Here is a 27,491-nt window from a genome sequence, read left to right on the forward strand (position 1 = left end):
ATAAACACAAAAATAGTGGTTCAGAAATAAGCACTGAAAACAGTTGTGTTTGCATTGCCTAAAAGCCTCATAAGCCCTGTATAATTCATTATGACCATGTGCATGCGTGTGCGCTCAGCCATGTCCGATTCTTTGCAAACCCATGGACTGTCATCTGCCAGGCTCCTCTGTCCGTGGGATTTTCCAGGCAAGAATACTGGAGTGGGTTGCCTTTCCCTACTCCAGGGGATCTTCCCAACCCAGGGATCAAACCCACATCTCTTGTATCTCCTGAACTGGCAGGCAGGTTATTTGCCACTGTGCCACCTGGGAAGCCCTATGGCCACTTGGAAGTCTTATATTGAAATAAGGCTTAGTTATTTTAATTTGCTTAGTGTAGATTTTGGACAGCAAATAGTATCTTCACAAGTCACAAAAGCTTTTTGGACATTTCAGTTTCTGACATTTTCACACATGTTGTCTTGACTGATAGACAAGTAAGTTTTTATGCTAAACCAGTAAGGCAGAGATTTGGGTAGATATTTTATATTCTCACCCTAGAAATTTTAAATTTGTAAACATTATTTTCTGAATAACTTTCCTCTTTCCTCCCTGTGGTCATCACCTACCATTTATCTGATTATGTCTCAGAAGCAAGCATAAACGTGCGTTGATTTAGACTGTTGAGCAGTCCAATTCCAATCTGAATACACCCATCTTACCAAATGGAATGTTATGCAGACCTCTTGTCTTCCCTCTTGTTTTGTGGGGGCAGAGATTTACACTGTGACCTCCTAGCACATCTGAATTAGTGACATGAGTCCTCATGGCAACTGTCTAAAGGCTGAAATTAAAAAGATAAAACCCAAGTCCAGCAAATCTCCCTCTCCTTTCATTTGAAGATTCACATTCCTTAATGCCAAAATAATATTTATGACATTCTTGTTATTTAACACTTTCATTTTATTTATGTTAAAGATATTTCTAACCAAGTTACTACGTTTTCATTAGTTATTCAGCAAAACTTTGAATAAAATAGTAGATAATGATTAACCTCTGATATACAAAATGCTTTATAATGAAATCTTAAATTGTCTAATCTCTTTCTCGCCCTTGCCCTTACACGCATGTCCACAAGTGCATACACACACAAGCACAAGCACACACACCTCCCAATATTTGGACTACTAAATAAAGCTACTCCTTAGCATACAGAATACTTTTTTGCTTTCAAATATTTCTCCCCTTCACAAATACTTATTTCACTCATTCAGTTAAAATCAACATGCCTCTTTTCTAGTCCACAGTTGTATATGCTAAAGCTCGTATCTCTTAGAAAGATTAATTAATATAGTCATGGCTAATTATCTGTATCTATTTATATGATCAAGGTCATTATACACAGTGAATATTATAAAGATAAGCAGTTTTTTTAGCCTCTCAGCAGAGGTCAGGATAAACCATTATTATCCTTCATAAACAGTGATACTGGCTATTACTACAGAGTGAAATCACTACAGGTCCAGTTTGGTGAATGTTTTTTCAGAGTTTCAGTCTTAAAAGTTGTTTAGTACAGAAGTGGACTTACAGACCTAGAGAACAGACTTGTGGTCTCCAAGGCGGAGGTGAGGCGAGGGAAGGGTGGACTGGGAGTTTGGTGCTAGCAAATATAAAGTATTATACATAGAATGGATAAGTGATAAGTTCCTACTGCATAGCACAGGGAAACACAGTCAATAATCTGTGACAGAGAGACCATAATAGAAAAGAATATACAAAACAATATATCTATATACCAAAACACTTTACTGTACAATAGAAACTAACACATTTTAAGGCACCCCACTCCAGTATTCTTGCCTGGAGTATCCCCATGGACAGAGGAGCCTGGCAGGCTACAGTCCATGGGGTCACAAAGAATCAGACACGACTGAGTGACTAAGCACAGCACGACACATTTTAAACTAACTAAACTGATAGCTCAGTTGGTAAAGAATCCACCTGCAATGCAGGAGACCCTGGTTCAATTTACGGGTCAGGAAGATCCACTGGAGAAAGGATAGACTACCCAATCCAGTATTTTTGGTCTTCCTCTGCAGCTCAGCTGGTAAAGAATCCACCTGCAATGTGGGAGACCTGGGTTTGATTCCTGGGTTGGGAAAATCCATTGGAGAAGGGAAAGGCTACCCACTTCATTATTCTAGCCTGGAAAATTCCATGGACTGTAGAGTCCATGGAGTTGCAAAGAGTCAGACATGACTAAGCAACTTTCACTACTACTACTAATATACTTCAACTAAAAAAATATGTAATTATTTAGTAAATGAATTAAGAATGAATGATGGGGAGGGAGGAGGGTTCAGGATGGGGAACGCAGGTATACCTGTGGCGGATTCATTTTGATATTTGGCAAAACTAATACAACATTGTAAAGTTTAAAAATAAAATAAAATTTAAAAAAAAGAATGAATGAGGTGATTCATAAGCTTAGAGAATTTTTCTCATAATATCAAAATACAGTGCAATAATTTGAAGCATAGAAATTTCTTGCTTTCTATGAGAAGTTCCTCTTTGAGCTGACTTTGAAGGACTGATTGAGAATATTGCCTACAAAACCATGTATTTACCTGCATGCCTACATGTACATGGAGAACGTTCTGTACGTCAGATACGCAGATGACACCCCCTTATGGCAGAAAGCAAAGAAGAACTGAAGAGCCTCTTGATGAAAGTGAAAGAGGAAAGTGAAAAAAGTTGGCTTAAAACTCAACATTCAGAAAACTAAGACCATGGCATCCGGTCCCATCACTTCATGGCAAATAAATGGGGAAACAATAGAAACAGTGAGAGACTTTATTTTCTTGGGCTCCAAAATCACTGTAGATGGTGACTGCAACCATGAAATTAAAAGATGCTTGCTCCTTGAAAGAAAAGCTATGACCAACCTAGACAGCATTAATATTAAAAACAGAGGCATTACTTTGCCAACAAAGGTCCATCTAGTCAAAGTTATGGTTTTACCAGTAGTCATGTACAGATGTGAGAGTTGGACTATAAAGAAAGCTGAGTGCCGAAGAAGTGATGTTTTTGAACTGTGGTGTTGCAGAGGACTCTTGAGAGTCTCTTGGACTTCAAGGAGATCCAACCAGCCAATCCTAAAGGAAATCAGTCCTGAATATTCATTGGAAAGACTGATGCTGAAGCTGAAACTCCAATACTTTGACCACCTGATGTGAATAAATGACTCATTTGAAAAGACCCTGATGCTGGGAAAGATGGAAGACAAGAGGAGAAGGGGACAACAGAGGATGAGATGGTTGGATGACATCACTGACTCGATGGACATGAGCAAGCTCCAGGAGCTGGTGATAGACAGGGAAGCCTGGTGTGTTGCAGTCCATGGGGTCACAAAAAGTCAGATGCAACTGAGTGACTGAGGGACCTGGTATGTTTCCCTCAATACCATCTATAGCAGATACTTATATAAAAATTAAAATAAAGCAGGTTTCTGAGAAAGGGTTCTATAGACCAACCACATGGGAATTACCTGAAAAACATATGTGGTATGCACATCCTAGGCTCCACTCTACATTTGCTGGAGTAGAAGCTTTACTTTTAAGCTACTAGGAGATACACATGCACCTTACAGTTTTAAATCAATTGGCCTAGAAACATATTTGCCCTATGGCGCCTATGTGTGAGAATCATTTGAGGTCCTTATGAAAATGATACCTTCCAGAGCTCTGTCAGATCTTCTGAAGGAAGGAGAATCCCAAGAGCAGTGACCTGAGAATCTGTTTAATAAGCTCTTTTCATCCCTATCCTTGCTCCACCAGATAATTTAACCATTAGGAAAGCAGATGAAACTTCCTCTAAACTGTTAACAGCACTTCTTTAAATGGATAAAAGCACATTTCAGAGAATAACGTAATAGTATTCTTCTCAATATTTTTCTTTGATTATAATCATGTTCATTATTTAAAACACGCATACATTGAGAAATGTAAACTACAGAATAATACATTCATTTTCTAAATGATTTCTCCCTGACTGAGAAAATAATCTTGCAGATAAACTGGCATAGTATAAAAATAGGGGAGTCTTATAGCTCAACTCCTAACTTTGACACTAACGGACTGGTGGGCATGAGGAAGTTACCTAAAACGTAGGAGAATTTGTTCCTTTAAAAAGTTGCAGGGTAGGGGGTGGGTCACAGTATCTAATTTGCAGGCAAATGTACATAGCCTAGTGCAGGGTGAGATATGAGGCGTTATTCATCCCGACTCTAGAACTGCAGCAAAATACAGAAAGCATGAGAGGTGCATGGGTCGGGGCAAGGGCTCTTGTTTAGACCATGGTTCTTCTCTGCATCAGCAGAGAGAAGACCCCTCATTTTCACGAGGCCACCTGAGTGCATCTGTTGGCTGGGTCCACATTACAGATTTGTGATTTCCACCCTGTATCTCAGAAGTGGTGGGGACTTCTCACCTCTCCTCATCCCCCCTCAGTTGTACAGAAGAGTAGCATTCTTAAATGCTCATGTACTTTATTAAACAAGTATTAAATATGCAGTGGTAACTTATATCTGTTAAATACTATAGAATCTGTTCTCTTTCAGTTCATTGTTTACCTGTGTGTTTACTGAAAATAGTACTTTTTTTTTTTTTCAACATAATGAATGCTCTCCATAATGAAACTCCAATACTTTGGCCACCTGATGCTTAGAACTGACTCCCTAGAAAAGACCCTGATGCTGGGAAAGACTGAAGGTGGAAGGAGAAGGGGATGACAGAGGATGAGATGGTTGGATGGCATCACTGACTCAATGGACATGAGTTTGAGTAAGCTCTGGGAGTTGGTGATGGACAGGGAGGCCTGGTGTGCTGCAGTCCATGGCTTTGTAAAGAGTTGGACACGACTAAGCGACTGAACTGAACTGAATGAATGCTTATTGACCAAAAAAATTATCAAGACTAAATTTAAAATCTAATGAAAGTTATAGTTTCTGTTTTTAAATACATATTGACATTTTCCCTAGAAATAAACATGTTTTCTTTCTTTAATTGGCATGGTTTTTATACAGTGTTTTTCACCTATTATATTATGCACATTTATACAGTAGTTCAAATTTTCTTTAAAATGCTTAATAATTGCTTTTTATATCTTTTAAAAGAGTTGTATTGTTTGTTTAAATATTCTTGTATTATTGGACATTTAGTTTCTTCTGTTTTGCTGTTATAAGGAGTTTTAAAACAGTCTTCTATGTAGATTTTTGGATTGTATTTTTAATTGTTTTGTAAGAAGCCATTTCTAGAAGTGGAATTACAGGGTTAAAGGGAATAAAGGTTTCTAAATCTCATGATATATATCTTTTCCAAATGCTTTCCAGAAATGTTGCTAATTCAAACTCCATCACCCTCCCTCCTATCCAAGAAGAATCCCATTGTATTCAACACCAAAGCCTTACTAATTCTTCTTTTCCTTAAGTATTTCCCCAGTGAAAAAACCCTAAAAGAAATTCCTTTTTAATTTGCATATATTTAAGTATTGTTAAGGTTGCTCCTGTTCATTTACTCATTGTTCATTTTACACTTTTGACTTATTTTCTTTGGTTCCTTTTCTAATGGAGCACTAATGTTTTTCCTGTGACCTGAATATATATTTTATTTACTACATGAGCTAGACAAGCTTTCCTAGACTGAAATTCACCTTTAGATTTTGTTTAATTTAAACACTAATCTTCATTTTGATGGATATGTTTTTCTTTCCCTAAAATGTCAGGGAAAAAGAAAACAACATTGCATTATTAAATTTTCCAGACATCAGAAAAGTTTTTTAAAAAAAGTTATGCCATGAATAGCTGATACCTATAACTTACAATCTAAAATGAAGGTTTTAATTAATTTTATAATTAAGTTTTATATTTTCATTATATATCTATCTGAAGGAAATTATTTTAACTGTTCATAGTCAATTCTTTATATATAATCCCACTTCCAGGAACTTAACCTAAAGACATACTAAAGTTCAAGCACCATAAAAGTAGGTGCTCTTTCAACTCTATCCATTCCATCTAACATGACTTTAGCACATTGTAGCACTCACCAAATATCTGACCAAATAGCTTTTCTTCAGTGGGAATGGGGAGGGACTTCTTCTGCTCCAGGACAATGAAAAGGACTTTTTAGTGTGTTTAGGCCCCAAGATCATAAAATGTGTTTAGTGCAAAGCAGTATAGTATATTCTAAGTCAGTCAGATATGACTTGCTTATTTAGTTCATGTGCTAAATGGCTAAAAAAGTATGCTCAAAATATTATATTAGAAACATCAAATATCTTTTATCTACAAATAAGCAAAAGCCTGTAGGTAAATTGTCACAAATTCTGGAAAATGGTTTGCATCATTAAATGGGACCATCGCATATCTGAGAGGAAATTACAATTCAAAACATTTTCACTTCCTTCTAGAAGAGGATGGGCTAATACTGAAATGCCTATGAAGACAGAAGAACAAAAGAAAATGTTGCAGGCTAAAACATCTGACAAGAATGGGGGAAAGTGTGTCATGGAGTGTAGAATTTATCTCATTGAGAAGGGAATAGAAAAATGATGTATGATACTTCAAAAGAGAAAAAAAGTCTGTCATGAATCTTCTGAGTCTGGAGTGCCTGGGTGAGCAGAAATGTAGAAACAAGCTAATTACTGTCTTTCTTTTACTCACCTCATTAGGAATAAAAGGAGGAAAGAAGCCACATATTTTCAACATTCACTAACAGGAAAAAGAAAAATTTTTTCTCGTCCATTTTCTCAAGAGTCTTGAAGCAAAGCTAACTGCCATGTGGTTGCAGTTAGAATAACTTGCGAAGCTTCAGAAATAAATAAATAAATAAATAAATAAAAGTATAGTAGCCACAGCCTATGCCAGACTAAAGAAATCAGAACCTCTCCAGGCTGGGGAGGGAGGGGAAGGCACTTATATAAAACACTCCTCAAGTCATCCTGATGGGCAGAGAGGAATGCAAAAACTGGATGAAAGGAAGTAGTAGAGAAGGCATGGAGGAGTCAGATTCTGCAGTGTTGACTTCCTTCCAGAATCTGCTCTTCCATGATAACAATCAACCAAAATGGGATAAAGGCAAGGAAATGCTTTCCAATGATTTCAGATGTCATCTACCTGTCGCCCAAATGTCAGCGTGTGCACTGGTTTCTGTGGAAAAGACTAAAAGAAGCTTTCATCAAGAGCATCATTTTCCATTTGTATTTAGGGTAGCATATAGGTTATGCTGGGGCTTCCCTGGTGGCTCAGACAGTAAAGCGTCTGCCTACAATGCGGGAGACCGGGGTTCAATCCCTGGGTCAGGAAGATCCCCTGGAGAAGGAAATGACAACCCACTCCAGTACTCTTGCCTGGAAAATCCCATGGATGGAGGACCCTGGTAGGCTACAGACTATGGGTTCACACAGAGTTGGACACGACTGAAGCAACTTAGCAGCAGCAGCAGCACCATGAAATAAAATAAGTCAAAAACAAGAATGAAAGTACCTAGCCCAGTACCTGTCACATAGGCTCTAGATAAATCTTGGCCCCTAACTTTTCTGTTTTAGATGTCCTAAGGTAAAAACAAAAATTCAAGTATTCCATGCTTACCCTAAAAGAACAGATTCTAGTTTAGGAGCAAGAAGGAGGAGGGGATATCCTTCTATAAACTGGTTTTCTAAATGTACTGTTTCCATAAGCATTTTACAAATTATCTCCACTTTTTAGACAATGAAATTTTTAATAAATAGAACTAGGATAGAACTACTTAAATCTTAGTGTCTGGTGCTCTTATAAATGCAATTTTCCGTATTTACTCAACGTATTTATCCATTTTTGACAATTAGAGCATTTCTAATTTCCAACCATTATAAAATAGGTGAATAGTTTCATGTATGTATTTTTACCTCCATATTTAGACTTACACACAGTTTTAGTTTTGGAAGTGAGTTGTCAGAGAGTGCGAACATGCTTATGTTGTTATGATATTTTATGTATATTGTGAAACTGCTTAGGAAAGGGGTTGCACAAATAGACAACACCTCCAGAAATGCATGACAGACAAACTGCAATTCAATAGTTGAAAATATATTTAATCTTATGGCTAACTGTCTATTTTGTTTTCTGGTGAATTGAAACATTCCTTGTATGTTTTCTGGATTGTTTACTTATCTATCGGAACCTTCGTTTATAAGCTTGGATATGATTTTTTTGGTAGGATTTTTCACTGTAGTAATAAATGCTTTTGTGAAATTATGTTTAATGCTATGTCCCCAACTAGATAGTAAGCCCCTTGAGGGCAGGTTATACCTATCACACTCAGTGTTGATTTCTTGTGGCTTGTATCAAGCCTGGTACAGAATATGTGCTGAAGTTATTGATAAATAGAAAGACATATTTACTTAGAATATTTGTTGGAGGAAAATGTGCAGTCTATTATATTTTTATGGTGTTGATTTTATTGTTGTTTTTTATGGTTCAGGATAGCAGCAAGGCTAGGCAGTGACCATCACAAAGTAATCCATTCTAAACAGAGTTAGCATTAAGGACTCATAAAACAGGAAAGGCAGCTTGAATGGGATGGAAAATGACCTAGGAAACCTTCCTTGAAGAGAATGATTTCTTTCCTGCTAAAACCTTTTCAAATGAAAGAGACGTTTTGTGGTACCATTTCTGTTGGGGGTTCTGCTGAAAACCTTTTATAAGAGGTACTGGACCCAGTTGAAACAACCTGATTTCTCCAGGCTGTAATGGACCTCTAATCAGTCCAATTAATGTGATGGCCTTAATCTGTAAGACAGGTGATGGTTTAGGATCAGATTTCCTTGAGACCACTTCTCTCTTGGATGTAAGACAACAATGAAGAGCAGATGAAGAACTCCTAGAGTGGCTAAATACTGTATTTACACACTGTATTTCCCGCCCCTTCCTGTCCCACAATTTTCAAGAGAAAATAAAAAGTATTTTCCCCCCACAGAACTCCCCTTGATATGCCACCTTTGTTAGGACACCAACCAAGGGAGCAGATCTGAAGTGACTCCCTTAGAGTTTGCTCAAGATCAGTCCAGTGGAGAACCCTCAATTGGTAGTTGTGTATACCCAGGTCAATGTTTCAAAATATTTGAGTTTGCCCTTTTCTTTGGAAATAAACATTATTAATATTATTTTAAAAATCCTAAGAGAAACTATGATGTGCGTGTCTCAGGCAAACCTTTCTTGTCACACCCTGCTGAGTCCTATGAGCTGAGAAGCATCACAATAAACTGCCTGCTGTTACTGCCCATGGAATGTCTGATTAGCTCTCTAGCAATCTGATCTACAGAAACGGGCCTTCCTTACTATCTCAGCACCCTTTCTGGGAAACAGCATGCTTGCTGCTCTGTTCAGACTCTACTCTGAATTTTTTTCAACCAATTCCCAGAGGATTCTGATGGTTTTGAAAATGTAAAGGAATCAAAGATTTTGAAAAAGAACTACTGAGCTTGATAGGAGCTTGTTGATCTTATGCAGCTAGCACCTGAAGTGAAAATTCCCCTTTGACAGTTAAAAACAACTATAGATTCCCTGCCTCCTCTCCTTCCTTCTTCCCTTCTTTCACCTGCTCACACATATTTTGGACAAGTTCATGCACTTAAAATGGAAGCACAGCTGGGAAGCACCACTAGTAATTCCATTTAACTGGCTAAGTACTTTCTATATCAGTTATTAAAAAGTCATGTTTCTCAAGGCCTCAAAGTTACTTTAGAGACAAGTGTTTAGTGTTTCTAAAATAATTATTGAAAACAGGTTTTAATCTTTATGAACTCTACTGTTCAATACAGTAGTTGTTGGCTTCATATGCCTATTTAGCACTTGAAATGTGACTGGTTCAAGTTCAGCTGTGTTCAAGTTCAGTAAGTGTTAACTACATGCATTTTGAAGAGTTGTTATAGAAAAAAATGTGAAATGTCTCAGTAATTTTGTATCCATTGCACACTGAAATGATGATAGTTTATATAGTCAAAATACATTATAAAATTTCATCTATTTATTTTTATAGTTCATATGTACTAGAAAATTTAAAATTATGTTAAAATTATTTTACATTATACTTAAGTTGGCCAGTCTTGGGATTGAAATACTTAGGCTTCAGCATGGTTGGGGTTCATCATCAACAGGATGATCTCAACACAATCCTATCTGTTGCCTTCTCCCAGCTCTTCACAAATTCTGCATGCAGTGACAGAACTGAGAGGAATGAAGAAGATAAATATTTGCTAGTCAGAGAATCTGGAGTGCCAATGGAACAGACTAGGCTAAGGAAGCTAGCCCTTCCTTTCCCACTGCCAGTGCTGCCCCAGTCCTAGGACCCAACTTTACTACAGCAAACATGTGAGGCTCCAGAGGCAAGCTGATAGGGTCACAGTGAGGCCCAGCTCTTCAGTCTTTTGACTGGCAACATTTTTAGAAGGACTTTAAGTAGGAACTGGGGTCATATTCTTAACTGTTTTTTAAAAGCAAAAAGCTCCACTAGTCATTGATAACAGATGCAAGAATAGTTTGCATTACTTTGCCAATAAAGGTCCGTCTAGTCAAGGCTAAGGTTTTGCCAGTAGTCATGTATGGATGTGAGAGTTGGACTATAAAGAAAGTTGAGTGTTATAGAATTGATTCTTTTGAACAAACTGTGGTGTTGGAGAAGACCCTTGACAGTCCCTTGAACTGCAAGGAGATCCAACCAGTCCATCCTAAAGGAGATCAGTCCTGAATATTCATTGGAAGGACTGATGCTGAAACTGAAACTCCAATACTTTGGCCACCTGATGTGAAGAGCTGACTCACTGGAAAAGACCCTGATGCTGGGAAAGATTGAAGGTGGGAAGAGAAGGGGACAACAGAGATGAGATCCTTGGATGGGATCACCGACTTAATGGACATGAATTTGAGTAAACTCCGGGAATTGGTGATGGACAGGGAGGCCTGGCATGCTGCAGTCCATGGGGTCGCAAAGAGTCGGACACGACTGAGCAACTGAACTGAACTGAACTGAGAGATATTTGGAAACCTTTGTCATTGGGCAAACACATTATTAAACCAAGTTTTATCAAAATGAGTTTCTGATATAGCAAAAGCAACTGTTTAGCTGTTTAAAATCCATATAACAGGGCCCCATCCCTAACAATGATGATTTACTAGGGCTGGATCAAGGAAAAATAATCTCAATTTAAACATCTACAATTATTCTAAAGTATGTGATGTCAATTCCCCCTTGAAGCTATTGTTTTTATTTTAAGTTACTCTGTTTAAAATAAGTATATTATATAACAGATACATTGCCATAGTATTCTCTCTCTATTTAGAGATAAGAAAATGCATGTTTTCTCTGTAGCACTACCTCCTCATGAGAAGCTGAACACAATTACTTCATGGTTTCTTGACATATTTAAAAACTTACTGGTGGTTTTACTTACACATCTAAATTTTTTAATAAAAAGCACTTAATAAATATTTTATGCTACCAAACACCGATTATAAATTCAAAATTCATTATATTTTATGCAGTTAAAAATTATTAAGATTAGAAAGACTGCATTTTTTTAATGCCCAAGAATTATCCAGTCCCTGAAGATATATGCAGCAGGAATTTCTTAGAACTTTTAAAATTATTCCACGTAAAATGTCACCCATTTTGAGTACCCACAGGTATATTGAGGGGAGATTTAAAAAGAAATAGTCATTATATTAGAAGTTAAAAGCAAGATACTTCAGACAGCAATATGTGTTATAATGATCAAAACAAAGCAGACAGTATTAATGGGAAGCTATGTCACGTCACAAAAGAAGAAACAGTACATCCATTACAGCAAGCCTGGATTCTGGTTTGGGGTTATCCGCAAACATTGATGTGGACACTGGCTGCCTCATCTGAAAACGATAGCTAGTAAACAAGATGCTACCAAGACTTCCTTTCAGTGGTGACATTCTGTGTTTTTAATCTGTACTTGCAGGGCTATGGACTTGTCAGGGTAGAATCATGACCAGATTGTCTGGGCAAAATTTAGAGCATCTTGGAGGACAAGCTTGTGTGTGGTCACCGTATGGAATAACATGAAATATTGTAGGGCTCATGTAGAGCAGAAGTGTGGGGTTTCTACAATACTAGCTGCTGCAGATTAAGGCTGAAATATAAAGAAGTGACAGGCAGCTAAGCTGTGGCCAAAGAGGTGACTAGGGAGTGATTTCTGAGTCAGGCTGCTGGAGAGAGGGGACAGGGTTGAGGGCAGGGTCTCCCCCTGGTCACACAAGGCAGATGCACTCTCAGCCCCTCACCTCACGAGGACCACTGTTTAAACAGAAGAGAATAAGGAAGACGTGTGTGAAAGTGACATATCTTCACCTCTCCATGAGAAGTGGCTTTAACAGTTTTTAAAAAAATTACTTTCAAAAGAAAACATCGGGAAAGCTGGTCAAACCAGCTACCTTTTGAGGAGACAAAGAACCAGTGTTCAGGGAGCACAGATGGCAGTTAAGAAGGAAAAGTCAGAGGGTAAGATGCTTGTCTCCAAACACGAATTGTGTGAAGTTTCTCAAAACTTACAGTATAAATAAGTGATATTGTACTAATGGTTTTCTTTTTTCTTCCTTGTCTATTGGCTCACCATGAGACATCACTCTCACAACCCTCGCCATTCTGCCATGCTGTTTTTCTCCTCCGGTTGTCTAGGTTCAGAATAAAAGATTTTGCCTATTTGGTGGATCCTGCCAGAAGCAAAGGCCAGAAACTATTTTGTGAAATATTTAATAGACTCAGAGAACATTTGTTCAAGTTCCTAGAACTTTCACTCCTGTTATGAAGTTTCTTTTCACTTTGATCTCAGTTAACTACCTTTTCAACTAAGTGGTGTGGACCCAAGTCCATTTAACTCTCCTACCATATCCGTCCTCTGGGAGCTGATGAAAGTGAAGTGCAAGTGAAAGTGTCAGTTTCTCAGTTGTGTCCGACTCTTGGCAACCCCACGGACTGTAGTCCGCCAGGCTCCTCTGCCCATGGGATTCTCCAGGCGAGAATACTGGAATGGATTGCCATGCCCTTCTCCAAGGGATCTTCCTAACCCAGGGATTGAACCCAGGTCTCTGGCATTGCTAGCAGGTTCTTTACCATCTGAGACACCAGGGAAACCTTATAATTCAGATATATTACTCCTTTCTGAAGTGTCTCCAGGAAGGCTCTTTCCATGAATATTGAATTCTGACAATGGTGTTATTAATACAATAACTTTTACATATTGCTTAGTATATTCAAAGCACTTTCAAAAGTGCTTCACATGTGTTTATTCATGAACCCTGATTATAACTCTATGCATTGGGTGATATCATTGTCCCCATTTTATACTTGAGAAATCAGATACCAAGAGAAGTGACTTGTCCAGAGTCACACAAAGAATAAGTGACTGAGCCACTCTATGAAATGCCACTCTTGCATCAGAACATAAGAGTCTATGATGGTACCATGTAACATGAACTGGTCATGGGAGAGAGAACATAGACGGTGAAGACAAGAGGCCTGAGTTCAAATAAAAATTTAGTCACAGACTAGCTGCGTGATTCTTGGACAACTTACTTCCTTGTAACTGGAAGTTTTGGCATCCCTAAAAATGGAGCTAGCACTCATAGAGGTGGTACAGGGTCAAAAATAATGGATGAGAGGTGTATGTACCTGGAACATACCAGTCACTCACAGAGAGTTGTTGATAATAGCAGTAAAATCAGCTAACTACAAAAGGCTACCTGAAACTATTGCTCCCAATTTTTCTCCCTACTGCAGTGCAGTTTTTGTCATTTCTCTGCATGGTGATGCAGGATGCAGGTTAGGGTGTGCAGAATACAAAGGCGTCTCACCAGGCCAGAGCATATGTCTGAGACCCCTATTCACCGCATAGAAGAATGGTTGGTTTAGTTAATCCCAGGGTTGCATTCTCAGTAATGATACATCTCAGCCCATCGATCCATGGCTTTATTTTCAAGCTTATTTAAGCAGCGGCTATAAAAAGCAGAGCATCACCTACATGCAATATGGAATTAAGCCTCACCTGCTCACCCCTCTAATTCTCTCAGATGCCTATTTATCTGCCCTTATTTTAGGAAGCAGAATCCAATAAAGAAGCAGGTTAGGGAAATTTTTTTAGGGTTATAATTTTCCTCATAATGATATGAACAGTTCTGTATAGAACTTCTACCTGGCTAGTGAGAAACCAGAGTCATTTTCCGGAACAGTGTGCCAGAAACAGAAATCAGCATTGCTCCCCATGATGATTCACTGTGGCAATATGGCTGCTGTGAATTTTCTAGAAATTGTAAAATATATATTTATAAAAGTAGGCATAGCTTTAGTTTTCTTTTATCAATAGGCAGTAAGGTTAAATGTATCACATGAGATGTGAAAGGAATGATCAATTTATTCTACTATAGAGAGCAAAGGAAACTCAAGACTCCTTTAGCCATAAAAGCATTATCTTTCTTTCTTCCCTTTCCTTCTTTAGAACTGACTCATGGACAAGAACGGCAATGTGTGTCTGAGCAGTCAGGAAAGGAGGCAGGGACCACTTGTTACCTCTGCCTTAGACATTTCAGTGCAATTAAGTTTAAGCGCAAGAAACTCCATTTTCTTCTTTGGTGAGGGGAGGATGATGTGGTTTATAGTAATTTTCCCAAGAAAGTATTATCTTATTCCTTGAAACAGAAAACAACTAGAAACAAATAGAAAGGAAAACAAAAAGAAAAACAATTTGTACAAAAACAGTAAGGTTCATGATATAAAATGAGTCAAAGAAATCTGTTGCTTGAGCTCCACACCATAGGAATAAATTCTGGGTTCTAAGCTTTAAGATTAAGTGCCTAAAATTAGGGCTGTTGGTGACCTGCATAAATATTTCTCAAGAACAGGGTTTCAGATATATGACACCGTAAACTGGCACCTAGTTCACTTCAGTTCAGTCACTCAGCCATGTCCAACTCTTTACGACCCCATGGACTGCAGCATGACAGGCCTCCCTGTCCATCACCAACTCCTGGAGTTTACTCAAACTCATGTTCATTAAGTCAGTGATGCCATCCAACCAGCTCATCCTCTGTCGTCCCCTTCTCCTCCTGCCTTCAATCTTTCCCAGCATCAGGGTCTTTTCCAATGAGTCAATTCTTTGCATCAGGTGGCCAAAGTACTGGAGTTTCAGCTTCAGCATCAGTCCCTTCAATGAATATTCAGGACTGATTTCCTTTAGGATGGACTGGTTGGATCTCCTTGCTGTCCAACGGACTCTCAAGTGTCTTCTCTAGCACCACAGTTCAAAAGAGTTGGGTAAAATCAGATCTTGGAATGCTCACTTGTTACTAGTAATTCCTACATAGCTTCTAAGGGGGTTCAACTCTATACATTATATAGAATACGTGTTTTTAAGAGCTTTACGGAGTCACGAGAATTGGTTTCTCTCTCTCTATTTGAATTTAATGTTCTAAAAGTTCTTAAGCTGGAAATGGTCTGAGACATCTCAATGGGACTCTTTTTTCAACCTAAATAATCAGACAGATCATCAGCCAACTCTCAGTTTTATCTTCCTTCAGCCAGGTTTAAAATATATACATATATGCTATAGAAGCTTTTTTTTTTTCTTTTTCCCCTCCCAAAGCTCATTTCATGAGCCAATATGCTTGTTTCCCAAAGGGAAAAAAAAATGTTTCCATGATTTTGGCAGAAATAAATGTTTTCTTTGGGGCTGTTCAAACAGTCAAATGTTTTCAAGTTTTCTCTTTCGTTCTATTGGGGGGAGCACCCCCTGGTGGAAAACTGTGAAAATGTTTGCCACATGTTTTGACTGTTACATTCAATAGGCAGATGTGTTTTGAAAATATTATTTTTACATAAAGCACACCCAGAGCTGTTTTTTCAATGTTAATGTCTTGAAAAAAATTCCTTTGCTTCTTTCTAATCATTCAACACTATTTAGAATGTGCTCCCTTGTTTAAAATGTTGCACAGATGCAGGCAGAAATGCTGTTGCAATTTTCAACTTCACAACTGAGTAGAGAAGGGCACTCTGGCAGAAGGTTCTTAGGGGTGGGCAGAGGGGCATCTTTTCTTCCTCCCTCAGTGCGTCCTTCCTGCCATTTCTTCCTTTCCTTGCTTCTCCTCTCTCTTTCCCCCTCTGTCCCACCCTCTCACCTCTCCTTCCCTCTCTCTTTCTCCTACTCTGGGGTCTTTCGCTCCTTCATTCCTTCTTTCCTGCTAGTGCAAACAAAACTATTTCCTAGAAGGTCTCAGTGAGTGAGACAACCAACCGTCTGATGGGAGGATACACAGTTACAGATAAAAATGAAGGTATACCTCTTTCCAGAAAAGAGGTCCTATTACAGCAACCTCAGTGAGATTACTAAGAAGGAGATCTTCTTGACCACCTCCTTCCCCCAGAATATGAGCTTAAATAATTACTAAAAATCATATCAGATTAATCAACAAAACTAAAATCATTACATTTGGTAGAGAAAACTAAAACACTGTCTCTAGAGTAAGTGGATACTATTGCTTACCCTTGCTGTTATAGGTTGGATCATGCACCCCCAAAATTAACACAGTGAAGTTCTAAGCCCCAGTAATTCGGAATGTAAGTTACTGACCTATTTGGAATAGGAAATAGGGTCACTGCAGATATAATTATTATATTAAAAATATAATAATTATATTATAATATAATATAATTAGTTAAGATGAGGTGAGACTGGTTAGGATGAGCCTCTAGCCCAATATGGAGAAGGCAACGGCAAGCCACACCAGTACTCTTGCCTAGAAAATCCCATGGATGGAGGAGCCTGGTGGGCTACAGTCCATGAGACTTCACTTTCACTTTTCACTTTCACGCAATGGAGAAGGAAATGGCAACCCACTCCAGTGTTCTTGCCTGGAGAATCCCAGGGACAGCAGAGCCTGGTGGGCTGCTGTCTATGGGGTCGCACAGAGTCGGACACGACTGAAGCGACTTAGCAGTAGCAGCTAACCCAATATGGCTGCTGTCCTTATAAAAAGGAAGCACTTGAACACAGACACAGGGAGAATGCCAGGTGAAGATGAAAGCAGAGATTTAGGTGATATGTCTACAAGGCATGGAACACTGAAGATGACAAGCAAACCACCTGAAGCCAGGAGAGACCCAAGGAACGGATTTTCCCTCCATCCTCAGAAGAAATCAATCCTGACAACATAAAATACCCTGGTTTGTGATACTTTATTATGGCAACCCTAGCAAACCAACCTCCTTTGAACCCAACTGGTGGTCCCTTCTCTTCCTAATACTTTCTTCAGTTCTTTTAAAGGCAGGTGGCCAGGGAACCATGGGAAAGAGTTAGACCATTCAAACTGAAAACAGAGGTGAAAGAGAGAGAACACACTGCGTACTGGGCAATATGGCCAGTCTCCCAAGTCTCAAGTGGCTCTTCCTTACACCAAAAAGCCTAGCAATAATTCTTTCTACTGCCACCACATGCAACCAAAATTTAACAGAAAAACAGCAATGGAGCCCAGAGTTTCTTTCCCCTCTTATGTTGTCAATAACCTAAGTGTGGTTATTTCTACCAGCAAACAAAATAAGACAAAACAAAATGAAACAGGTGTGTATATATATATATATATATATATATATATATGTTTTTTTTTTTACTTATAAATAATATATATTTTACTTAGAATCCCTTTGTTGGCTGGAGTTTTCTTGAAAACTCTCCTTCACGCAATAGAACTGGCTAGTAGTCTCCTCTTTTATTTTACACCGCCCTGCCCAAGGGACTGTCCTCCACACTGTTCCTCAAACACACTAAGGCCTTTTCGCTACTTGATTTGTTCATGGTACAAGCCTCATCCTCCAAGACATTCAGCCCTACCTTCTACATAGACCCTCCTCCAACCAAACCAATCTACATTAACCTCTGCATTCCTGTGAGACTTGTTGACAACACTGCATCACTCAGTCTCAATGGACTTTCCTCCTACATCACAGACAACCTTAACTTTTTGTATTTAAAGGTACACTTCACAGCATGCTGTGCTCTGGACTGTACAGTGGCTGAGCAAAGGAGCGTTACTTTCTGAAAGAAAATAAAATAGCTCTGATTATTTGGCTGGATATCTCCATCTCGAAATCACATACAAACTTGTGAATAATGACATTAGGGTCTGAACCATATTTTTTCTTGGATGATGCTATGTAATCCTATAGTTCCCTGAGAGATGGAAATTCTTACAATAGCATGGAAGGTTCGGGATGAATTAGAAGGTCGTCTAATAAAGCTTTGGAGTGTATTTCAGGCCCATGATTCTCAGGGGATGGTATTTTATAGAAAATTCAACTGCAAGAGGAACATCAAGCCTTTCATTTTTTCCCTTTATTTTTCTCCTTGTTCTTTCATTTAAGCTCCTGGTTAATGAAACTCCAGGCAGCCTGTGATTATTCACACAACTATGCACATTGTACTACCCTGAACGTGCATTTCCTGTCACACACTTTGTCATTTCCTTGGTTTTTTAAATGATGAAACAAACAACAGGAGAAAGAATCATCTAACAAAACTCCCACTTCCACTCTAGCCAAATACTGAGCTGCTTGCCTGTTCCCAGCCAGGTTGATTAAGGTGTCATCCCTCCTCTTCGTTTATATTTATTATTTTTGGAGGACTTTTTCCCCTTTAGTGTTTGTGCACCTTTTCCCATTTTTTTTTTTAAAGTCATGAATCACAGTTTGATGTACAATCACTCTTGGGGGAGATCGGCAACTCTAATGAGGGAGCAGCTGGCAAGTGTAATTAATACCTGCCAGACATGGTACCACATTAGCCTGCATATCCTGGGTTGGGGAGAATGAAGTTGGAAGTGGCCTGCATGGGGCCATGCAGTTGCACACCCAGGGCATTAGCAGCGATGAGAGGTATGAAGTGGGATGGAGGCTGCAGAGACCTGTGGACCCACCGGTCAAGCACTGAAGGGAGAGCTCCATGACAAGGACCGGCAAGCACATCCAGGAGGGATGTGGAGACAGCGATGCTGCACACGGTTGATGGATCATTCCCATTTAAAACACAAAAATAAGGCAGCTCGCCAGAGCAGTCTGGGCCAGTTTCATTAAAACCCTTCAGTCATCATGCTGCAACTTGTTATTGTGCTGGTGCAGGCCTGGGACCAAAGCAACTCCAGCTGTGGGTGGTGGCAATTCACCCAGAGCACAGTGGAGGGTGAAGAAGGAGATGGAGGACGGCTCCACCCAGCATGCGTTGTATTTGTCCCACCGTGAATTTTTCCCACTGTGGACAGTCAGCAGTCCAAGGACAGATGGAAAGGCCCAGAACCTTCACAACGGTGCAAAATCAGGAACCCAATTCTTGGCACAAAATAGTCAGAATTATTATCAGTCTGGCTTCTCAGTGGGGATATGCTGGGGGAGCAGCTGCATTTCCATATGTTCCCTTCATAGCTCATGGAAGACCAAGAATTCTGTAAACATACAGGAATGGATATAAATTGAAGTTGTGTGTGTGTGTGTGTGTATGTGTGTGCGCGCATGCGTGCAGGGGTGCCTTTCCCTTCCTACAAGTAACTTGTGTGATATAACTATGAAAACAGTTAAAATAATAGCATCCAAAAATGTCCCCATTTTCCTCATTTTTTTCAAAACCCTTTTTCTTTATTTCTAAATATGTAAATTGGGTGAGGGGAACCAGAATCCAATCTTAAAAGAAAGGGCTGGCATAGTATAACTGGGTCTGACTAGTACAGACATGCCCGTGGACCTGATTACACAGAGGAAGAGGGGAAAAAAAGGCTGCACAAGCAAGGCCTGACCGGTGTTTCTCATGCATCACTTGCTGTGTCCCTGGCCATGCTATGCCAATCTTTCCAAGGTACAATGCTCACCCTGAGATATGTCTGACAGTCAGATTATGAAAGCTTGTGTAGTAATGTTGTAGGTGCTAGAAAATGAACAAAATCCCCCATAGCTGTGAGGACATGACTGGCAGTGATGTTGCAAGATGAGGAATGAACTGCATACATCAAACTTGTCTCCAGGCTTTTGATGGATTCTTTGCTTCCTGGTGATGCCAAGACTCTGCATCGGGCGCCAACACTCAGGCTAAGAGAGAGCATGCATTGTTGAATTACACAGAGCACTTCTGCAGAGGGTTGCTACTTTAATGGTTTGTTTTCTAGGATTAATGTTGGCAATTCCACAGAGTCAACTTTTCAGCTTGGAATACTAAACAGAAATATGGCATCTCATATGTGATATGAAGAGTGATTTAAATTGTGCTCTAATTTTGTTCTTTAAAATTACATTCATCATTCATTCATTTACTCATTCAGCAGCAACATTTTCTTTCTAAAGACTGTCGGACAAATTCTAGGGAATGGAGATGCTGAGATGAATAAGGTGTGATTGCCCTGTCAAAGGTGTACGTGTGAGCTATGTTTACAAATAATATATCTGGGATAAGAGACATCAGAATGATGCAGCCTCAGGACTGTAAAGATTCCATGAAGAAGACAAAGTGCTGGCAAAATGTATTCTCACACATGTGGGCACACACATACACACCAACACAAATATGCAATGTTGGGTTTTGTTGTGGTTGTAGTAACTATGAATTTGGCTTTCAATACTAAAAGCAAGAAGACTGCATGTTATTTTCCATACTGACGTGGAAAAGTAACGTCCACTGAAAATGTGGTCTCACCATTTAGCCTGCATTGGATGTTTTCACTAGTGGACCTTTGAAAACCCTGATCTCCAATCATCTCATATGAGACTCACCTAAATAATCCACCTCCTCACTCTTCCCTGGGGTACAGCTGTTGATGAATGGCTAGTAAAAGGCAAGCAAAGGGGAAACCTGGAACCAGAGAGCCTTGGGTAATTATTAGGCTGAATAATTGGCTTCTGCAAAGTGAGAGTTGATTGTATGTATAAATTTCTGGTTAACAAAAAAATGCATAGGTCTATAATAAAAATTATAACATGTAAAATAGGTAATTTGATGAGAGACCAAAAAGTCAAGTGTTAAAAACAAAGGTTATCATTCATCCAGTGTCAACTGATTAATTATAAACTCACCGTAGCCTAGAATAGCTCACTAACGGGAAAGCAGTAGCTCCATCAGTTTTCCTATCATTGTCAAAAATAACTAAATGACCGTAAAAGTGTGGAGCTTCCATGCAAGGTCTTCCTGGCCCATCCTCAAGCTGTCCAATAAAATATATCTACTTGTCCTGCTAAACATAACCTCAACCATTTCTTATTTATTGCAGTTGGGAAAGGTAGAGATGGTATAAATAAATCTATAGAAAAAAGCCGAAGCTTTACATTAGCTAACCATTGTAATCTTAGAATTTCCACTTTGCCCTTTGACAATGTTAGCTTTCTACCAAACAAAAAAGATGATGAAAGAAAAATATAGTGCATTTTATTTTTCTCTTCTCTTTTATAATAAGCTTTCAAGGGGAAAAAAAAACTAATAATGAATTATATAGACAAAAGAAACAGAAAGGTAGGGTATACTTTAGAAAATGATGCTGCGTTAGTATATTTCAGACTATTGAATTAAAATTCCTTTTAGAGGAATCTATGTGCCACCTTCTATGAATTAAAGATTGAGGCAAGTTACAGGACTGAGAGATAAAACAGATTGAAGACAGCATGTATTCAGCCTCGTGATGTGCTAAGAGCTATGGATACGTGACCTCACTGAATATTTTACGACATTTTTTAAAAAGGGGTATCACAATCCATTCAACAGGCAAGAAAGCCGAGGCTCCGAAAGAGTAAGTAATGTAGCCAAATTTTCACAGCTAGCAAATGGTGAAGTCAGAATAAAACCCCAGTCTCAGCAACTCTACTAGACAATTCTTCTTTTCTAGACCACATCATTTTAACTTTTAAACTGTTTTTCTGTATTGGAGGCAAAAGAGAACACTGAAGACCAGAGTGATACAGTTTTTCTATTAGGGACCCCTAAGTAGGAAGATTTGATATATACAATCTATCAGGATGCAAGCTGCATATTCAAAAACCACAAGAAGTGATTTATTACCAATGGAGATGTGTCAAAGTTGCTTTAGAAAAATCCTTGTTAAGGGGATTTTTTCATTTCATTTTGGACTACTTTCATTTTGATTGGCAATTTTATCAGCACTTTGGAGTTATTTCTCAATTCAATATACTTCACATTATTCTGCAGCCAGCAATGAAGACCAATCTCTTAAATAAGATGAGAGGCAATACCTCATATTACTCTGGATTCAAATCTCAGCACTATCATTTTCTACTTACCATGACCTTGAACAAGTTGCTGAAACTCTCTGTGCCTCAGTTTCCCCAAGTTTAAAATGATAATAATATTACCACATGTACCTCACAAGGTTTTGGAGCCAGGTATGCATTAACATGTATGCAGTGCTTAAAAGAATGTCAGTATTCAGTTCATGCTACATAACACCTTACTTTTACTATATTGATAATATAGATTAAGTCAAGGCCTGGAACTCAACAGAGTTCAACAATTCCTAGTTCCTTTCCCTCATATGAAAGGCAAGGCTGCTTTTCCTCAGGAAAAAATGTGGCTAAATTAAACTCACTCAGTATTCAATGTCCTTTCACTTTTCCTACTCCTTTAATTCTCCTATATGCCTACCTTGGATTTTTACCACCCGTGGGAGAAATATATAGTGTTATTCCCACGTTTCCCCACATACACACACCACATTATACAAAGCAGATAACCAATAAGAATCTAGTGCATATTATAGGGAACTATATCCAAAATATATATTTATACATTTGTAATAACTTATAAGGGAAAAAATATGAAAAATATATATGTATAATTGAATCACTTTGTGGTACACCTGAAACAAAACATTGGAAATCAACTATACTTAAATACAAAATAAAATTAAATAAAACATTAAACAAAAAATATTATAGAAACTCTGTTTAGATATTGCCATCCTAAGGATTTTTTAAAAGATGAAAATTATGTAATTATCCCATATTTTGAGCTGAAATCTTTCTCCCTTTCATTTCCTGGCCCCAAATTTGCCTTCTAGAGAAACGGTTAAACATCATTTGTCTTATGGTGTTCATGGATGCTATGGTACAAGTCTGTGCCTTCCATCTCCAGGAACATTCATTTCCTTGCTACTAAATATTTCTCACTGAGATACCAATTGATCTCCTCTCCAAATCTATGACCTCTCTTTGAGGACAGCCTTTGTCCAGTGACTTGTCTGTGCAGGGGCATAAAGTCCTGGTGCCAAATGAGGTCAGCTGAGGCTACTGTTGTGAATGATTTGTGGGTCAACCCCTCCCTCTGTCCAAACACACTTCCTTCACTCTACACAGGCATTGATCTCAATAGCATTTCTAAAAAGTTTGACTTTTGTCTCAGAGTATGGTACTTAGGAAACTGGACTTGGAATAGCATTTCCATCAATTCAAACTGCCTTGTTTCCAAGACATACTAAGTTACTCATTCATTTTTTCACTTACTCATTGTTTGTTCTTCATTCGTTCATCCTCCAACACAAATATTTAGAGTAAGTTTAACATATATGTGTAAGGTAACACGCCGGGTTCCCCAGGGACAGAGAATGTATAGACACAGTCCTTTCTTGGCTTTTATCCTAACACAGTTTATAACTGAGCAGGTAGGATCAGACTAAAACACCAGGACATAAATAATACAAGCGAGAATATAGGAGAGATGGAGGAAGTGAAGGAGGAATAAGACGGGGAGAGAGGGAGAGCAAGAGAGAAAGAAACAGACACATACATAAAAGAACCCATCTACCACTGAACATCATTGGAGGGGGGATGTCTGTGTATGTTTGATGTGTGCAATAACTCCTTAAAGAGATAATTCCCTACTACTTTTCTGTTACTACAACTTCCTATTATGTGCAGTTTATTTTCCCTCTGCCTATACCACTATGTTTCTTTCCAGTTACAGCTTCTTATGGATTATATCTTTTGTATCCAACCTTAGACCCTTACCTAGGCTTCTATCCTCTTAGGAGTTTCAAGTGTTTCAAATCTGATTTTATGCCTGAAGGATCTTGGCACTTTTCTTTCCCTTAAGCTTTCTACTAATCCACTTTTTCCCTTGTTTTTCTTTCTCTACCATGTGAAGTCTGAAGAGAAATGCCTTAAGGGAGGGGTTGCAAGAAGTTGGAACTTAAATCTGTGCCCAAATCTCTCAAGAAGTTATGGTAAGATACTGTAGTCTTTCACTTAGATAAAGGGTTTTAAAATTAAAATCCAATCCTCATTTCCCCCCAATTTTAGTAAAATAAATGGAAATGGAAAAGAAAAACTAAGTCATCTTTGTTGAGAATAAAACTTGCATCAACGCAAAAAGTTAGAAGCACAAGTTCTAAAAAATAAATGAGTGAATAAAACAAAATAGTTAGCCTAAACCAAGAAGAATTTGAAGCATGATCAGCAGAATTACAGTTAAAGTTTAATGTCTTTAAGCTTTTGGGATATGAAATATTAAGTATAAATCCTGTCAATCAGTCAAATGACATTTGTTTCCACCAAGCTCATGATCCCAGTTTGGCCCCCAAAGGCAAGAAGATTTTAAAAACAAAACAAAGTTGTCTGGGGAATGTCTATTGACAATAATTTCACAAATCCAAAAGGAATTTGTAGCTCCTAATTAGTCAATGATGAATCCCAAGCATCTAGAATGGTGCCAGGTTCCAAGCAAGCACTAAACAATACTTGTGAAGTGAATGAATTCCTTCTTGATGTTTACAGGTATGTTCTAGGTCACTTCAAATACACCACTCGGCAGACTCAAACTCAGCCCTTTAAACTTTTTTTCCTTGCTGCTCCTAACACTGTTTTTTTTTTTTTTTGGTCCTTTTCTAACATTCTCTATGATGATATGCACTGAGCTATTCCACATGCTTTCCAATTAGGTGTCAAATCGGATGTCTGGAAACAATCTGAATTAGAGACATGTTATTTTAAAATTACATTCATTTTAAATGAAACAATATTTTAACATTCCATTATTACATTATCATCTTGATTACTGAAGTAGCTGTTGTGATACTGTTGTTTCATATTTTATTTGACCAAATGTAAATTAAAGAATCATTAAGATGTAACATAATGAGATATCCTTAAGGGATGAGAGACAGAAAAAGTAGAAGAAAAATAAATCTAATAAAGTGTATATTTTAAATTACCTGAATAATTTGATACCTATGATTTGGGTTGCCACACGAAGTGATGGAATTAACAGGGTATTGAAAAATTCCATTGCAAAATATATTCCTATTTAATTTTTTTGGTTTGTAAAACTAGCAGTAACTTTTTTTTTCTCCAACTAATTATTCTTCCTCTGAAATATTATGAACAATGAACATACACCATAAAACCACCATAAAAGTTTTAATTTTCTTCATAGAAAAGACGTTGAATTTGGCCCCCTGTTTTATGTCTGCACTACCTTCTTTTCCTTGTTACATCTCCATTTTGAACTGTATTGTGAACCAAGAACTTCCAGATGTTCAAGCTGGATTTAGAAAATGCAGAGGAACCAGAGTTCAAATTGCCAACATCCGCTGGATCATAGGAAAAGCACGAGAGTTCCAGAAAAACATCTATTTCTGCCTCATTGACTACGCCAAAGCCTTTGACTCTGTGGATCAAAATAAACTGTGGAAAATTCTTCAAGAGATGAGAATACCAGACCACCTTACCTGCCTCCTAAGAAACCTGTAAGCAGGTCAAGAAGCAACAGTGAGAACCAGACATTGAACAAGGGACTAGTTCCTAATTGGGAAAGGAGCACGTCAAGGCTGCATATTGTCACCTGCTTATTTAACTTATGTGCAGAGTGCATCATGCAATGCAGGGCTGGAAGAAGCAGAAGCCAGAATCAAGATGGCTGGGTGAAATATCAGTAACCTCAGATATGCAGATGATACCACCCTTATGGCAGAAAGCGAAGAGGAACTGAAGAGCCTCTTGAGGAAAGTGAAAGAGGTGAGTGAAAAAGCTGGCTTAAAACTCAACATTCAGAAAACTAAAGATCACGGCATCTGGTCCCATCAGATCAGATCAGATCAGATCAGTTGCTCAGTCCCATCACTTCATGGCAAATAGATGGCAAAACAATGGAAACAGTAAGGGACTTTATCTTTTGGGGCTCCAAAATTACTGCAGATGGTGACTGCAGCCATGAAATCAAAAGATGCTAACTCCTTGGAAGAAAACCTGTGACAAACCTAGACAGCATATTAAAAAGCAGAGACAGTACCTTGTCAATAAAGGTCCATCTAGTCAAGGCTATGGTTTTTCCAGTGGTCATGTACAAATTTGAGAGCTGGACCATAAAGAAGGCTGAGCACTGAAGAATTGATGCTTTTGAACTGTGGTGTTGGAGAAGACTCTTGGGAGTCCCTTGGACTGCATGGAGATCCAACCAGTCAACCCTAAAGGAAATCAGTCCTGAATATTTGTTGGAGGAACTGATGTTGAAGCTGAAGCTGAAACACTAATGCTTTGGCCACCTGATGCAAAGTACTGACTTATTGGAAAAGACCCTGATGCTGGGAAAGATTGAAGGCAGGAGGAGAAGGGGATGACAGAGGATGAGATGGTTGGATGACATCACCAACTTGATGGACACGAGTTTTGAGCAAGCTCTGGGAGTTGGTAATGGACAGGGAGGCCTGGCGTGTTTCAGTCCATGGAGTCACAGAGTTTCGGACATGACTGAGAGACTGAACTAATAAAAATTCTACTCAATTAGAAATATTTTTCCCATTGAGTTAAATCTTCACTTAACACCCAGGACATCATATTGCACTCAATCACAACTCAAATATTTCTTAAATGTTGAATAAATGACTTAGCATCAGGTATTTACTAAGTATGGGTGAGATAGTATAAAAGTGAAAACAAATCCTTTTGGCTGATGTCATAAAAATTCTAGCATTAAAATAAAGACTACACATTAGTAAAAGTCTGTATGTCTCCCATTTCACTCTACAGTTAAACACTTACACGTTGGCAGTACTAAGTTACTGTTACTCCCACAATATTTAAGCTCTTTGTTTTATTTGTTTGCACATAATATTTGCTGGAGAAGACTCTTGAGAGTCCCTTGGACTGTGGGGAAATCCAACAAGTTCATCCTAAGGGAGATCAGTCCTGGGTGTTCATTGGAAGGACTGATGTTGAGGCTGAAACTCCAATACTTTGGCCACCTGATGTAAAGAGCTGACTCATTTGAAAAGACCCTGATGCTGAGGGGGGATTGAGGGCAGGAGGAGAAGGGGATGAGAGAGGATGAAATGGTTGGGTGGCATCACTGACTCAATGGACATAGGTTTGGGTGGACTCCGGGAGTTGGTGATGGACAGGGAGGCCTGGTGTGCTACGGTTCATGGGGTC

This window comes from Bos javanicus, chromosome 1 (genome assembly GCF_032452875.1).
Source record: "Bos javanicus breed banteng chromosome 1, ARS-OSU_banteng_1.0, whole genome shotgun sequence".
Lineage (NCBI taxonomy): Eukaryota > Metazoa > Chordata > Mammalia > Artiodactyla > Bovidae > Bos > Bos javanicus.